This window comes from Cupressus sempervirens, chromosome 2 (assembly GCF_028749045.1).
Source record: "Cupressus sempervirens isolate cs-2001-9-10 chromosome 2, ASM2874904v1, whole genome shotgun sequence".
NCBI classification, from domain to species: domain Eukaryota; kingdom Viridiplantae; phylum Streptophyta; class Pinopsida; order Cupressales; family Cupressaceae; genus Cupressus; species Cupressus sempervirens.
This window is the reverse complement of record NC_143119.1, coordinates 309,315,369-309,333,022: the sequence shown is the minus strand read 5'-3', so window position 1 is coordinate 309,333,022 and position 17,654 is coordinate 309,315,369. Positions and strand designations below refer to the sequence as shown.

General features: G+C 32.8%; 1 pseudogene; it reads right to left on the bottom strand.

Moving 5' to 3' along the window:
* Positions 1 to 9,882: 9,882 nt before the first annotated feature.
* LOC149572321 (origin of replication complex subunit 6-like) lies at positions 9,883 to 15,584 on the bottom strand (annotated as a pseudogene).
* Positions 15,585 to 17,654: the final 2,070 nt, after the last annotated feature.

The window sequence follows — 17,654 nt, the reverse complement described above, 5'->3', positions numbered from 1 at the left end:
GATGCAATTTGCAATTCTTTCTGGAGTGATTTCCTTGGGAAAGTTTCCTAAATTAGAGTTCATGATGTTGTGCAATTGTTTCATCTAATCTTCTTTTCTAATGAATTTGCTTCCTAAGTCAGTTGAATTTGGTAATCCAACATTTAGCAAGTGAAGTATGTTGTGATTCATCTTCATCAAGTCTCTGGAAGAATATTTCATAGCTTCATCTATTTCCATTAATTTTTCAAAATTTTGATAGATAGCTAAGGCCATTACAAAGGCACAATGGTTTTTTATTCCCTGGCTTGCCAATTCCTTGTTACTGGATCTCTATACTTTATGTAAAATTTATTTTGCAATATTTTCTATGGAATTGATGAAGATATTTTCTTTTATCATCAACAATTCTTTTATACGTTTTCAAAGACACCTCTGATATTGCTATTTAAACTAAGCCATTCAAACAAGCTATCAATGTTCTACATAATTTTTCCCAATTTTTTTGTTTGATAAGTTTAATTGTGTTTCTTATAGTATCCTTGACATGATGATCTCGGAAGATGTTATATTTTTTGAAATTGCATTCTCCATATTTATTTTTTCATTTCAAACATTTCCATTTCACTCATTCTATATTTCCTCTATTTTCCCTTGCCAATTAGTTTCTCTTTTTCTCTCATCCTCCAATTCCTTCTTCAAATCTTGGGTTGGCTTTGTAGTAGTTAACTCTTTTTTCATCTCATCCTTGAGTTCCCTTTTCGAATCATGGATCATCTTTGCAATATAATCCTCATTTTTCTTCGCATTGTCCAATTCCTTCTTCAAATCATGGAGTGTGTTTGCAGTATGAGTAAATTCATCTTTCTTTGCATTCTCCAATTCCTTCTTCAAATCAAGGGTTTTCCTTGCAATTGACTCCTTTGTTTTCTTCACATTCTCTAATTCCTTTTTCATATGATGGATTGTGTTTGCACTAGACTCTGTTGTCTTTGCATTCTCCAATTCCTTCTTCAAATCAAGGATAGTCTTTGTAGTTGACTCCTTTTTTTCTTCATATCCTCCAAGTGCTTCTTCAAATTATGGATTGTGTTTGCACTAGACTCCTATTCTTTCTTCTCATTCTACAATTCCTTCTACAAATTATGACTTATCCTTGCATTAGGCTCCTCATTTTTCTTTTCATTCTCTAATGCCTTCTTCAAATTACTAATTATATTTTTAGTAGAGGAGAACTTTTTCCTTTCATTCTCCAATTCCATCTTTTAATTATTATTTTCCTTGACAACAAAGTCTTGGTCATTTTTAAATTTATTATTTTCACGTGTACTATTCTCTACAGACTTGAACAACTGTGTAGTAAAGACTTTTTCATTCTCAAATCTTTTTTTGCACTCATCTAATTCTTTAGTCATATTTTTTAGTTGTTCCTTCGTCTTTTCTTGTTGGACAATTGCCTCTATAGAAGAAGAATTCTTTGTACTATTTTGTAATTATTTGAACCTATTGTCTGATGTTTTCTCCTTGGCCTTCACATTATCAAGGTTTGCTTGTAACTTTTCTATTTTCTTTGCAAGCCTTCTATTTTCCCTCTCTGCATTCATAAGTGTAGAGTAGACCATTTTTTGGTCTCTTTTGATATATTGATTTGGTCAATATTTTTCACTTTCGAGAAATCCATTTGAAGGCTGGTAACTTGTACATCAATACAATTTATTAGATTTTATGGTGAATTATTATGTATGCCTACCCCTAGTTTACTTTTCATGTTATATTGTTGAATTCTTTTAGGCTAGTTTTATGGTTATGTTTTATGATTAGCGGTACTTGGTTACTGGATTTGATGGGGTTGTTATTTCATACTCAATTTATATATTTGATGAGCTACTTGATACTTAGTTAATGTGTTCATGATTATTCTTCGATGATGATGCATATAGTGATTTCAGTTATTTCATGATGCTAGTTAGATGGATTATTTATATGTAGTTTCTATGGATACTTACCTCATACTTGCATGTGTATGGTGCACACGTATGTTTAACTTTATGTTTGACATTTTTGATGTGGTTGAGGGAGGGAGTCATAGTCATCTATTAGTTGAGATCTACACGATGCACCACTCCTTTCCATTGTCTGTTTAGTTTAGATTTTTATGTATATGTACATGCTAAGTTTTTATACAAATTGTAGGTACCAAGCATCGAATTTCTTGAATCGTCAGGATGAGCGTGCCCTATCGCAATATCTCAATGGTAAAGAGGGGAGATAGTTCTTGAGTCCAAATCCTAACCCTAAGAAAATTGTCCTAGAAAGTAGGACAAGTATTTGAGTTATTTAGTCTTTTGAATCCATCAAGTGACGTGAATTCGAGATGTTGACCTTTGAGTTTGATTTAGTACTTTGTCTTTCAAATGGGTTTTCTTATTTAATTTTGTGGGTCTGTTGTGATTTTCAGTTATAATTAAATCAAATTAAAAGAGTATTAAATGATTGAATTTAACAAAATAATAATAATAATAAATCAAATTTTAATTATATTTAATTAATTGAGAAATTAATTAAATAGAAGAAATAAATTTAAAAGATTTAATTAAAGTTCCAAATTTAGCACAGTAATATTTATTTGATTTAATAATAATTAATTTAAGAGTTACTTGATAATAATGAACTCTAAATATTTTTATTAGTTAAATTAATAAATATACTATTAAAGACGTCTTGTGATTTAATAAGAGAGCGAGAGAGAGAGCGAGAGAGAGAGAGAGAGAATAAATTTAATAAAGGTTATTTAAATAAAAATGCAAAAAGTTTGCACATGAAATAAAATAAATTAAAATAATAAAGAAAAGGGTTTGTGTGTTTGCAAAATTGAAAGCATAAAGGAGAAAACTCTTTCTTAAGAAATTGGAGCTAATTTCTCCGCACATTGGTTTGGAGGAGAAAATTTTGAGAAAGAGGGTTTTTGAGAAGACATGATTTCTTACGAGTTCCAAGCATTCGTTTGGTTAACATCAAATCGAGGTAAGGTCTTGTTGAGATTTGCATAGTAATTCCCCTTATTTCTTTGTCTTCTTCATGATTGTTATGGATCTATTTTCAAGAATAATTCTAGTTGACACCCTTGTTAAAATTATTGCTCTTCGTTATTGAATTGTTTGTGAGAAAAATCAATCAAAAATTCTTAGTGGAAATCATATTGTTTTTAAAAACTTATAATTCAAGTAGGGATTGAAAAAGAAAAGTAGGATTTTATTTAACGAATTCGATTGGTTGTAATTATTTTTCTTATTAGATCTATATTAGAATTTGATCATATATGTATATATATATATAATTTTTAAAAAAAATTTACCACAGTAATTAATAATTACTATGGTAATTATATTATAAAATATTGTGATTTATGCTGGGGCATTTTTTTACTATTTTTATTTATATATATATAAATGGGGAAGTGTGCCATAATCCTCACCCCCTCCTTTCTTTTTTTCGTCGCAGTAGCTCACACTACTATAGTAGCCATGAGCATTGCAAGTAGTGGCTCATACTATTGTAGCAATGATGAGCACTGCCTTGTAGCACTCACGCCTTGCATGAAGCCCATTGGACTATAAACAATTTGTTTTTTTTATATTAAATTTTAAAATGTATTTTATTATTATATAAAGTTTTAAATATTTATTATTATTTATAGGTATTATTTTATTATAGTAAATTAATAGTTATTGTAATTAAAAATTAAATTGAGGTTATATTAATAATAATACTATTATTATTATTAATTGAATAATTTTTAAAATGTTCATTTAAAGATTTGTATAGATAATTATATTTTTAAAAATATATATTAATATATTTTAAATTTAATTGATTATTATAATTCAATTGGGAAAACTGAGTGCATTTAATAAAAACTCAATTTTTTTTGTCTAGAGGGCTCTATTTTATATGAGAATGATTTTTATACTAAGTAATTTTTATTAAATTTGTAAATTTGAAAACCATAGTAATTATGACACTTTGGAAACGGGTGTAAATCAAACTTTTGTGTTTTCAAAACTAGATAAACTATGAATCTACGTGTAGTGTGATGTATGTTTTACCTTGTGTTGGGTTTGGGTTTGACTTAGTATGTTGACCATTTTTTGATGTTTACCAGAGGCTTTGGAGTTATTGTTTTATGATGTTATATGAGATATCGTGGTTTATGTTTTGATATTTGAGATATGGATCAATATTTATCATTTGGTCATATTTTTTATTCCTAGCCATTGTGATGTATTCATATATTTATATGATGAGTTTTGATTAGTTACTTACTAGTGCTTTCTAGTTGCTTTAATAGGACTGAGGTGAATGGTGTGATTTTCCTAATGTAACCTTTGAGTTTTGATTAGTTATCTTTTGATGCTTTCCAGTTGCTTGTATAGAATTGAGGTGATTATTATGATTTTCTTGTTGTAACCTTTGGGGTTTTGATCAATTACCTTTTGGTGTTTTCTAGTTGCTTGTATAGGACTAAGGTGAATATTGTAATTTTATGAGTTGTATTTTTCATGAGCTTAGGGTAGGTTATCTGCGTATATGTTGGAAAGCGGCTTGCAATGGAGGTTGAAGCCCTAAAGAGGCTACCTGGGTAACCCATTGTAAGTTGTTTTAATAAGTGATAACATTTTATTAAATGGGTCTAAAATGAATTAATAAGAGTCGGTGTTTTTTCTCACCCATACCTTGAACACTAGTATAGGCTAGGATGGGAGTAGAGAAGATGTTTGTGACCTTGCCTCATTAGTATGCCTTGTCTGTATGAAAGGATACTAGTGTTGCATAGAGACACTAGGGGTCCTGAGCTGCCAGGGTAACCTTAGAGGCTCATGCAATGATAGTTGCCTACTTAGATTTCCTACGTGTCGTTGTTGCCTCTAGGATTAGATGTTACTTGTGTCTTGGTACCTTTGAGATGGATAGCTATCAGGTTTTCTTTGACCTAGATGTTGGTTATGACTTGTGGATTGATATCTATATGAGATTTGAGATTATCTCCTCAGCATGGTGGGAGAGGGTCATTTAGGTTCCACGAGATTAGGTGGTAGTGTTTCTTATACCATTGAAATCCAATAGCTAGATGTTGTTGCTAGATGTACTTGTGCAGTTGTTCCTTTCATTTTGATCTTGTATTTTCTATTGGATGGTTATATTTTGTTGTATTCTATTTGATTATCTAGAGATCTTATGAGATGTTGGATTTATTCGTGATGTATATTCTTTGAGCTTTTCATATCCTATGACTTGTACATCAAATTATTATGCATTTTGATTATGCCAAGTGGCATCTGAAGTAACTATATATTATTTAATTGGATTTGTACTTATGGTTATTCTATGATGTGGTTTTGTTATGTATCATATTTAATATTAATAAAACTTATATATGTGATTCAACGTCATGGATCCCTTAAGAGATGTATTTTGTTTATGGATTGTTGTATGTATGTGAGTTATTGCTTCTAATATGCTATCTCTTCTTGTTTTAATCTTTAAAAAAAAAAAAATTTGGCAAACTTAGTGAAACTTTAGCTTAAATTTTTTGTGGGTTCCCTAGCAGGGTGTTACACATTATCTCTAGCTAGGGGCATAACAACCACGAATTTTATCCTTTTGGTATTTGGGTCATATGTTAGAAATATAATGTTAGTATTAGATCCCTGATGTTCACCAACTGCATCACTTTTGAACATCTTCATAATTTTCCTACTTCTTCTATTTTTCTTATCAAAGTTTTTTGCAAAGTCATTTAAAGTAAAATCTAGGTTTAGTGACACAATTGAGTGTTTAAAAGGTGAATTGTCATTTGTATTTTTGTATGCTCCTCCAAATCTAGTTACACTTACTCCACCTACAATTGTATTTTGAGGATTGCTAACAACCTGAAGATGATCAATTCCAAATCCTAGTGTTTTAAGACTATTTTTAGAGTTTTGTCCAGAAGCTACTAGTGCATACATTGGTGAAGTAACTACTGACATTTCTTTTGTTGTAATTTTCATTAAAAAAATCTTTTTTACACAAGGTTCACCTATGCTAGTGCCAGTGCCAGTCCAGTGCTAGTGCCAGTGGGATCAACTACAATTGGATTTAAATATTTAACAAATATTGTATTGGAATGACCTTCAGAAGTATAATGTGTTTTGCCCATTTTAGATGAATCATCTTCAATCTCATCAAAGAGACCAATGACTAGTTGACTTCCTTTTTTTGGTGGGTCTGGTAGTGCAATTGGATTCCAAATCCCTTCAACACAAGCACCAATGGACCCTATACCTCTATAACCCATGTTTTGTATCATAGTTTCCCCTTTAGTATATGTTTGTTTAATAAAACCACTCATTTAAAGTTTAACAATATGCTTGGTTGACCTAGGATCCTGAGTACCTTGAATGTCTTCATTAGAATCAGAGTCCTTTTGTCTTTGACGATTACTGTCATTGCAAGTGCCAAATTGATATACTAAAAATGGATTCTCTTTATTCCAATAATTGCAAAAATGTCCATCCTCAATTTCCTCAAAAGTTGCTGAGGTCTTTGGTTCACCCAAATTTTGCCTCATTTCCCAAAAATCACTCATTTTGGTTTGAGACTATAATTCAAATCTACATGGCTCTTTAATTGTTTTCTACATAGATCTCTTAGAAGGTTCAGAGGCTTTCTTGTAGAAATTGAAGTATGTCATAGGCTTTAATTTGTGTGACTCTGATATGTATAATGTCATAATTTGTGATGATAATTCTTGCATTGAAATATTCTTGCATGTTTTTAAACTTTTCTATTAATGACATCTCCTAGTATTGATATTTGCTTGCAGAGTTCCCATTGGTAATAAGTCTTGCTTTTATTATGTTTAGTGGATCACAATTCCACCTATTTGTTAGTTTGTGGTGACTAATCAGGGAAGTACTATACATACTCCATAAAAAATGTGGGCCCTATTTTATCAGTAATTTTGGGTTGACATATTATAATTAACTATAACCCTAAAGCGGCAAAAATACTTGTATAGAAGGGCTTAGGATTAGAGGTTTTTCTATAAGGTATGATGTGAAAATTTCTTCTTGCAATAGTATTGAGTTGTAAGGGATTACAGATTGTAATCAAGTTGTAATCATTGGATCGTAATAATATTGGACTTGTTATTTGGTGAACATAGCCTAGGGATTGGGTGAATCATGTTAAATCTAGGTATTTTGTGTTCTCTTCTGTGCGATCTTTTTTTTTTTGATATTATTTATATTTACATGTAATTGTTATTTTTGTCCATGGTTTAATAGTAACATGATTGATAAAATCAAAGCTAAAAAATTCACCAATTCATTTACCACTTTGAAAGCCTTTCTCTCAAATGTGAGGCCTCCAATTGCGAAAGGCAAGGAAGGAAATAAGGTCAGTCTTTACGTCCGCTCATCGAGCTTGCTCACTAAGTTAGCTCGCCATGTCACATCTCTAAGTGGCCTTACTAAGTCAGCTCACCAACTTGCCCCACCAAGTTTCCACTTTAAGCCCACTCACCATGTTAGATCGTCAAGCCAGCTCCCCTAGTCAACTCGCCAACCTGACAATTGAAGTACGCTCACCAAGTCGACTCTCTAAGTTCACTCACCAAGTTTGCCCCCTAGGTCAACTCTCTAGGTCAGCTCACCAAGTCACCCCCACTTGCCCCACCAACTCACCACTTTAAGTCAACTCGCCATGTTAGCTCACCAAGTTGACTCCCCTAGTTAGCTCACCAAGCCGACAATTCAAGTACGCTCACCAAGTTGACTCTTTATGTTCGCTCACCAAGTCTGCCCCCTAGGTCAGCTCACCAAGTCATCCCCACCCAATCACCTCAATGAGTCGACTCTTTAAGTTAGCTCACCAAGTCAGATCACCCAGTGATTTTACCACCTTACCTCGGCAAGTTGGCTCATTATGTGTGCTTGCCAAGTTGCCCCACCGAGTTGCTTCTCTAAGCCCATTCACCATGTCAGATCACTTGGTCAACTCACCAAATCGACTATTCAAATACACTCACTAGGTGGGCTCGCCAAGTCACCCAACCAAGTCATGTCACCAAGTCAACTGTTCAAGTACGCTCACCAATTTGACTTTGAGTTCACTCATCAAGTCACCCCACCAAAGCACATTACCTATAATAGCAAGTTTGCGTCATGATACCAACATTCCAAGAAGATATGCTCTTAGTATCCCAATAGTTATTGAAAACTATAGAGGAGTCAAGTAACAATGAATTTCATATTTAATTTGCATAAAATAGGAAGGACAGGAAAAATTTCAATAGTTTTCTTCAAATCTCAAATTACACCAAACAAATTTGCATAAAATGCCAAGCAGCCCCACTGGTTTAATATCAACATTTTCTTAGCAAAAACCCAGAAAAGCTTACCTCTGCATTCCTTATTCATGATTCTAATGAAGCAAAGTAGTCTTTTTGTTGGCAAGTATAAACTAAGGTCTAAAACTCAAAGCACACATTGTTGGCTTTTGTGTAGGATTGGTGAATTATAAGGTGAATTACAAAGTTTCATTCTTTGCAATCTTTGAATACATATAAGAAGATTATGCAGACTGTTACAAATATGAGACAGTAAATTTATTGTTTTGAAATGAAATAGAGTATCTATCTATTTTTTAGTCATTCTTCTTTAAGTAGTGGGCAGGGGTTGGTGGCCTGATTGTAGTTAGTAAGACTCTTGTATTGCCAGTGAGTCTTGTTGTCAATGAGACTTATATTATATAACAATTTATTGGTTTTTTTTTTTAAAGCTTTATATGTATTTTATTTGCAACAAAGTTGCTTTCTTTTAATGTTTTATTTGTTTGACACACGGACAGCTTCTTCCTGTATCAAGATATTGTGATATGGCCCAGATGAGAGCTCATTGTCAGGCAAGTAGATAGCTGTGCTAATTCATATATGAATCCATATCTGATATGCTTGTTTGTGTATTTGGTGTGTTGGGGGGTGGGAAGGAAGTGGTTATATTTGAATTAATCAAATGGTCTACACTCATCTATTTTTTGCCATATGTTGTATGTCAGTTGTACTATATCTGGGGTTTTATAAAAGATTGTTCTATCTATGTTCAATGCCCTTCTTATATCTATGCCCATGTGACATAGATAGCAAGCCATTGAATAAAATGGCCATATAGTATAAATATTCCTTTTTAGCCTGGTGCTCAACAATTGCAAAATTAAGAGTGCAATAAAGGAATATATATCCTTCCCACAACAATTCATGTCAAATGGGATCAATTAATTTGCATGTTAAGCTTTGAGTTGACTATAAAATAATGCAGCACTCAAATCTGAAAGAAGAATCTCAGTATTGGACCAGCCTACATCACAACCCCACAAATCCACCACCACTATTCCTTGAACAATAAAATTATATAGACATGATTCCATGAAAGTTGTGAAACTTAATTGAATAGTATCATAAGTGTACAGCCACAAGCCACAACTAAGCCAAGTAGGCAAATATTTTTTTCTAAGGCCTTATTTTTTCTATACTAATCATATCAGCATATAGCATATAGGCTACTGAAAGTAGGAATCAATTATGATTGTAAGAAGACTGGATGATAATTATGTCCCAGGGTATTTTGGAAGCAAGCTAGATCATGATAAGAGCAAATATTTTCTCAAACAAAGATCCAGTTATAGGTTTGTCCAGTCCAAGACAAGCATCTACAAATTAACTAGATGCATAGTAGAAATGTAGTTATATATGCTTGTTACATAATTAAGACTATTAATATATATGTTATTTTCAAGGTCCTATGGCAGCTGATAGCTCTTTAAAGTACTACTTGAATTAGACTAAACTAAAAAAATGTTACTTTACCTTGAGATAGTTATATCAGTACTTTGGCATGTGATATCAATAAGTCCATCATCATAATCACTAAGGCTGTAGCGATCTATCCATATATGCCATGAATTTGGCTTTATTTGAATTCCATCAACATCAGGCCCTTGGCCACCTTCAAATTCTAAATTTTTTATAATGATATGTTCACACTCTTTTAACTGTAAGCCCTTGCCCACCAGGTTTATTCGATGCCCACGGCCATCAATTTTCTTCTATGAGGAAACTCTCAAATAAGATAAAAGATTAATCATTCCCAACACTTCAAAAACAATCCATAGAGGTTCCTTCTGTTTACAACCTTCACGAAGGGTTCTAGGGCCACTATCTTTCCAGCTAACAAGCATTTTGTCAAACATATATTATAGCCTCAATATTTTATTTCTATATGCAATAAAATTTTGATATTGTAATGTTCAAAAGACTTCACTTACAATCACTGGGCGAATGTAAAATCGTGTTGGTTGACTAAAATTGGTGAAAACATTTTGAGGCTACATTTACACTTGCCCCAAAGCAATCTTTGCTAATCTATGAATTTATCATTTACAAACCAATGAATCCTAAAATAAAAATTCACAATATTTTGTTTTTCTAGCACATTGGACCATCAAACTATTGGACTTTCAACAAATGACAAAATCTTTTATGTATAGATGCTAAAAAAATCATGTTTTATCTATTTAATAATGAGTGAAATAAGATGAACATAAATACGTGGAGATGTTGGAACCTAAGAATTGGCAATTTAGAAAATTTAAGGCATGCATTACTTATACTAGTTTACGTTAAAACATCTAAGCCTAAGAAGGTTCCCTAAATTTTGAAAACATTTTTTTCATGTTGTTGCACAAAAGCACGCATAACACTAAGAAGTTCTATATGGCCAAAATTTGACTCCTAAATTGCCTTGATGTTGCACAAAACATCAAGTTTGCATGGCTTCAAAAACTTCACCAGAGGTTATACCACCATCTTCAATCGATTATGTTTGGCTTTGACTTGAGCCCTTTAGTAACATAAAGATCAACAACTTGCATTGAGAGTTGTGAAACCTTGTGGAAGGAGACTGCTTTAAGTTGAGCAAATATACAATTAAGCTTTGAGTTCATAGCCACATAATATGGATATCCAAAGCCCTCTAATATGGTATCTACCATCAATTTACATATTACTGAAGTCTTTGAGATCCTATGAAATATAAAGCTCCGTGCAAACTTGGCAATAAGAACAAGTTAATTAAAATTTATCCACTTCGACCTACACCACATAACCAAAAGAGGTGGCATTTTAGATAGGAATGGCCTATATACTAGTGGCTGGTGTAAAAATTCAAGTCAAAATTGGCATTTCATGCTTACAGATCATAGACCAGAAAATCCTTTGTCCAAGCAATAAAAAATTTGTGGACATAATAAGGGCCATAACTAAGAACATCTATGATTGACTATTATAAAATGATTAAGCTAAAGCTTTTGTGAAGTTCTAAAAAACACATTTCAACTTAAATCCCATGAGAGGACCACACAATATAGATCTAAATATTGAACATTTCCAAGTGATGTCCTCCTAACAAAGAACCCAATGAACATAAGCTATATCAATCATTTGTAGGTGAGGCCAACAAATCCAGCTTTCAAGCATCAATATACATTTATATTCACATTAAATATGGATAATCAAGTTTTACAATGGTTACAAACTCAAGAACAACTACATGCTCCCCATATTAAATGGTCTAGTTATTTGTGGACTTTCACATTTATAATCAAGTACAAGGTAGGGAAGATAAATGTGGTTACCAATGCTCTGGTTCTCAAAGGATTTCATGTACATCTATGACTAATGAGGTGGCAGGTTTGAGGCATCTCAAGGATGTATTACACTAAAATCCAGCCCTTCGAGCCACTAGTAATCCTTGTAAAGAATCAAATATAGGCATTATGAATTCCCATTTGGACTCCATGATGCATGATCAATTTTATTCCAGAGAAAATAAATTGTGTTGTCCTCAAGCTACCATGAGGAAGACCATATTATGTGAAGCACATGCTAGTTAGCTATTAGAATACTATGGGAGAAATAAAATCCTGCAACAACTAGAAGAGTGTAAATATTTGTCTTCTAAGACTTGAGATATTGTGATCTAAATGAACAGATGTTACATTTGAAAACTTGCCAAGCTTAGGCAACTAAAACTAGGAAAAATATTGATACTTAGTATCTTGGAAAATTTAAAAACATAAGCAATATATTAGCATGGATTTTATATTGAGTCATACACAGAGGTTTTGATGGTATATTTTGGTCATTGCCGTGGATCAATTTTCCAAGATTGCTCACACTGTAGCTTGTGAATACCACAAAGATGCATCTTATAAGGAGAATGAAATTCTGAGTCATGCTTGGTATAATTTATGGAAGAATCCATGAGCATGACCACAGTGCAGCTGTGGATATTATTCTCAAGCTTACAAGCAACGAAAACTGATTCATTGAATGCTAGAAAAGTTGTTGCACTATTTCCTCAGATAGAAATGAAGACTGTGGCAATGGTTGTATGCATAATTTGCTTTAACAATTCAGTTAATTGCTTCGCTAAGTATGTCCCTTTGAAAATGGTGTATACCCACTCTTGTAAAGAGTTCACACAGCAGAACTATTTTTTAAGAGATGAAGAATTTCTTTGAAACCATGAAAAAGGATATTTAGAAGTGACCAAATACTGAAACCTGTGAAGAGAAGGCTCATAGGAGGATGCTAAAAAAGGTAGAACATAGTTGGTGATCTACTATAGTGTATGTGCAAAAGGATTGATTTGAAAAAGGCCAATGTAACTAAGATTCGATCCAGTGCTATATTATCTTACACTTTTCCTACACCGTTTTAGTACCATGCAAATGGAATGTTACTATAGTTATAATAAAATATTATTATGTTTAACTGCAACATCCTTCAACCATGCAGAAATATAAGCTTGTGCTTCCAATCATCAATAAAAGAAACACTCAAGTACCAATGCTTAACTAAGAAACACATTCTTTCACATAAAACAATGCATCTAAGTTGATTTTACATCCTTAGTTATTAATTATTATATGAGAAATGCATTGCATGTCTATCCACATTGGAATAACATCAAATATATAAAAATAACTTCGTAAAATTTAAGGTATAATATATGAACCGAGTTACCTCAAGTTCATAGTCATCATCAATTGATTCGCCACTATTGTCAAATTCTGCCTCGTCTTCACGTATTCTCTTGCTTGGCAATGCATCCAAAAGTTTTGTCCAGACACACCCAATACACTTAGTTGCCTACAACAATCATAAAAACCAAAATTTAGACCAAGCTTTTGTTCCAATTTGCCATACTAAATCAATGTGAACCTAAGAAATAGTTAAAGATGGTGTGAAAATAAATTCAACCATGTAAAGAACAGAAAAATGATTATGTAGCTATTCTGTCAAACCAACTTAAGACATAAGAGTACAATGCACTTTGAAATCTTCAACAATAAGGATTTGAGATATGCCAGCCCATATGAATTTTATATAGGAGAAATTTGTAAAGATCACAATCACTACAATGTAAACAAGCCCGAAATAATCTTTCAAACTTTTAAGCACCAAGAAAGCACAAAAATATAAGAATGTATATATTAAGTAACAAGAATGAACCTAGTCTAAACTTGACCATATGTAGTTAAGAACAAACATAAATCATCGAGAGGGTTTCCTTGTTTGATTTAGTTAGCATCTGCAAATTGACAATGTGAATAATATTACAAAACCTTCAAGATTTCTATGCACCCAAAAAGAACACTCACATTTGAAAACTCAAAGTTTGATGTACCACATATCTCGATCAGTTTCATCCTATCAACTTTTAACTGCATCCAGATAAATAAGTTAGGTTTTTGCACAGCAAATTCTAGAACTTAGGGTGGGTATATGGATAAACAAGAAACCAAATTTTAGAGAAGACTAACTTGAGGCCATTATTGTAGCATTGTCATATGTGTGATGATAAAAAGCAACGCAAGAGTAAGGGTTTGAATTTTGTTTAAGTTGTTCACCGAAAAGAAAAAGAAAAAAGAGAAAAAAATTTCTCCTAGGTTATATCCTTCATTCATATTGGCTATAGAATTAAAAGATTATTATTGGCCTAATAACAAGCTTGAAATATGCAAGTACAAACAAACCTTATTTCTTCTTGCACATAGGTAAAAAGCTACTGCAGTGAACACTGGATGACCAAAATCAGCACTTGATCTCTAAGACTCTGGTAGAGCAGCTATAAATTTTTCTTTGTATCTATATAAGGTTAATATTAGAATTGCATATTTGATCATGATTTTGGGCTAACAAGACTCGGGGATCATATGCTAACCCCACACTTATCAGAGAGCTCAAGGTCAAAGTATAAGAGCATAGGATTTCATTTGGTATGCCCTTAGGCCTTACTCTAATGAAATCATTATACCCACCCTAATAATTTCCCTAAGCACATAGCATACTATAAGCCTTTCAGCCATAAATTTCAAAAGATTGGAAATCCAAGAAAACAAACCATTTGGGTCTTGAACTTTGAACTAAGGAAACCTAGTTTCTCAAGTTCCATAGAGCACTATATAAATATTTGACCAATAAGTTGCAAAAGGTTTGAAGTTTAAGTAAACAGACCATTTGAGAGCTAAAAACTGAGTCAAGGAAAATGGAACTTACGAAGACAAGACTCTTTGGGCAAACCCAATCAATCTAAGACATCCAAACTAGATTCCAAGTTCTCAGATGTCCAGCTTTGGCCTGCAAGGCAAATTAAAAGTGCAGACTCGTCATCATTTTTGAATATAATCCATTAATGTCAAAAGAGAAAACAGACAAAGAATTGCAACTAATTCGATTTAGATAATTAACCTACCTGACTCCAAGTGCATTTTGCATTGCATTCAAGGATCTGGTATATGCCTTCTCAGACATGCCACTTAGCCTAATGGCCTTCTGTTAGTCAAAGGGAACTTGTAATCTGTACAAATAATGCATTCAATCATTGCAAATTAAATGTCATTGTTACAATTTTTCTAATAAAATCATAAAGAATGAGAATTGGAAATCCATAAAGGGTAAGCAATGGGAATCATCAAATGTTCAAGGAATAATTTCTCCTCTTGTTAAATTATTTCTTCCTGGGCAACATAGATCCAGTCATGAGGAATGCAGTGTAATGGCAAGGATAGATGACATTAATAAGATTCGACCCAGTGTTATATTATCTCAGTGTTGGCATGTGGCATGATCTTTGTTGTAAGGATTATGCTATAAATTTGAGAAATGACCTGATCCTTTTCAATGTAAAATCAAATGAACCCATCTAAATAAGGTTCAAGAAAAATTACTTTGTAGAAACGAGTTCAAAGCAAAGAACTGATTTGCAAACCTCACCCTGTGGATGAAAAGGGGTTAAAAAAGGACTCAATGATGAATATTCCCAATAAATTGCATTCCAGATGATAAAAATTGCACTAAATTTGACACATGGCTTAGATAAACATACCACACCAAAAGTGGAAGAATTAAAATGCACATTACGTCTCAGCTCCTCAGCTTTCTTGATAACCTTGTTGTCTTCTGCAAGGCCTAGTTTTCTTCCTAGCCCATCCATGTCCATGTTTCTCTGCAGCGTATGGCTAGGAAATGAATGTTACCCTCCTTCGGCCACTCCAACTAAAGGACTTCTCACCCTCTGTAGCCCACGAGCTCGTCCTCTACATTCTACCAGACAATGCAACCCCCATCAAATCCATTTGTTGTTCACTAATTTGACCATGAATTTTTTTAAAATTCTATCCCCAATTCTCACACTCTCAATTAAAATTTCTAGATAAAGCAGCTACAAGAGGCACCAAATCTTTGGTAGAACACATAAAAGTGGCCACTTTATAGAGTACATCATTAGAATAGTCAGCTATGAAGGCAATGCCTAAGTGTACGTAGTGTTTGGGCACAAGATTAAGGAATGGTCCAAAAATCATAAACTTCAAAAGTAAACAGATGGGCAAAATCACAATCCTAACATATCAGTGTGTTATTTAATAATGTGCCTGCAATATCTATGGTGGTGACTTCAATAATTGAGAATGTTGAATATCATCAGTAGCTTGTCTTCCATACACACCAACATAGGCATTTAAAATCCACTTCATCTCAACATAAAGTTTTTAAACTATGCTTAGAACCATTTATTCAATAACTTACAACCGGATATTTTATAATGATGTTTAGTTTCTTATGAACTTCCACGGTAAATTTAAAAACGTACCGTTTTGGTGTACTGACTTCACGTATCTTACACAAGCTGGCTTGTGTTCTAAATAGTATTAAACATTAAAAAAACTACAAAGTGTGCAAACATTCGAGGTCTGAAAAATTTGTTAGCTGAAGATTATGCATAGTTGGTTGTTCCCTCCACGTCAGAGCATATTTCCCATTTGGAAAATAATTGATGCAATTTATTTTATATGTGACAAAGCTAACAACCATTGAATACTTCAATTACATCACTCCGAATTTCTATTCTAATAAAAATCAGCTCATTTTAAAATTTTAATAAAACAATGCCTACCTTACTTGAAGAGAAACTAGACAAAGAAAGCATGGCAGAGGGTATACTTACATAGCTCCTATGTACCTCATAGTCAATACTTATATTAATGAATTTAATAACCAAGCTGTAGCTGCATTTTATAATGAGATTCGCCCATAGCAGAATTCTAAAGTTTATAGTGCAATTACTGATAATAAATATGTTTTTCATTCTAAAATATAAAATTTATTCCCACCAACATGTGCAACATAATTTTATTATAATTCTTACTTGATTTCAAATAGGATGTATGAAATACCAAGAATCCATCTTCATGTGTTGTGCATTAAAGAAGATGATTGTAGCAAGTATCAAAGTAATGTCAAAATACTTGATATAAACTTGGATTTCCTCAGCATCCACATCCACTAAAGCTATTGATGCAAACTTTGACACTTCACATGCACACTTTGCAAGCTATAGACAAAGTGAGCTTGTATAGAAAATAATAAAATTAATGTCAACAAGTCCATAATCCATCAAAAACTCCTTATAATTAAAAAAATGGGGTAGGCATTAGAGAGGAAACATTACAATTTCATCAAGCTGCATGTAGACAATATTTGTGGCCCTTCCAAAATGAAGAACCAAAAGTTTGTCCAATGTATCCCTAATGTGCTTGTCAACTTCCTGTTTCCTCGTGAGAGTTTGTAGTAAGTAGCTCATCTCTTTAGAAAAAGGAATTCAACTTCACCCTTTTTCTACAAACAAACATTGGCTATTACCACAATGCAAGCAATAACGGACACCTCAAGCTTCTATATAACATGCAAAGTAGAGAATGGATTTAATAATAAACATCTATCCTAGAGAGATTTAGAATAAGGTCATAGGAGGAATGTAAAGCAGATCATTATGCCAGATTGAGCCCAACATTTAGTAGCATAACTTTTGAAAGATATAGATGTCACTTTTTTGGGAATCAACTGCACGTTTATTGAATGAAATCAATCTATATGATGCATCTTTTCACACAGAATGATTCACAAGAGACCATCTCTTGTGAGGTTGAATGTTCTACTTGTCATTGACTGCATCAGGATATGATCATATCAGTGATGTAGTGGAATTAAAATGGCAAAAAATAAACACCAC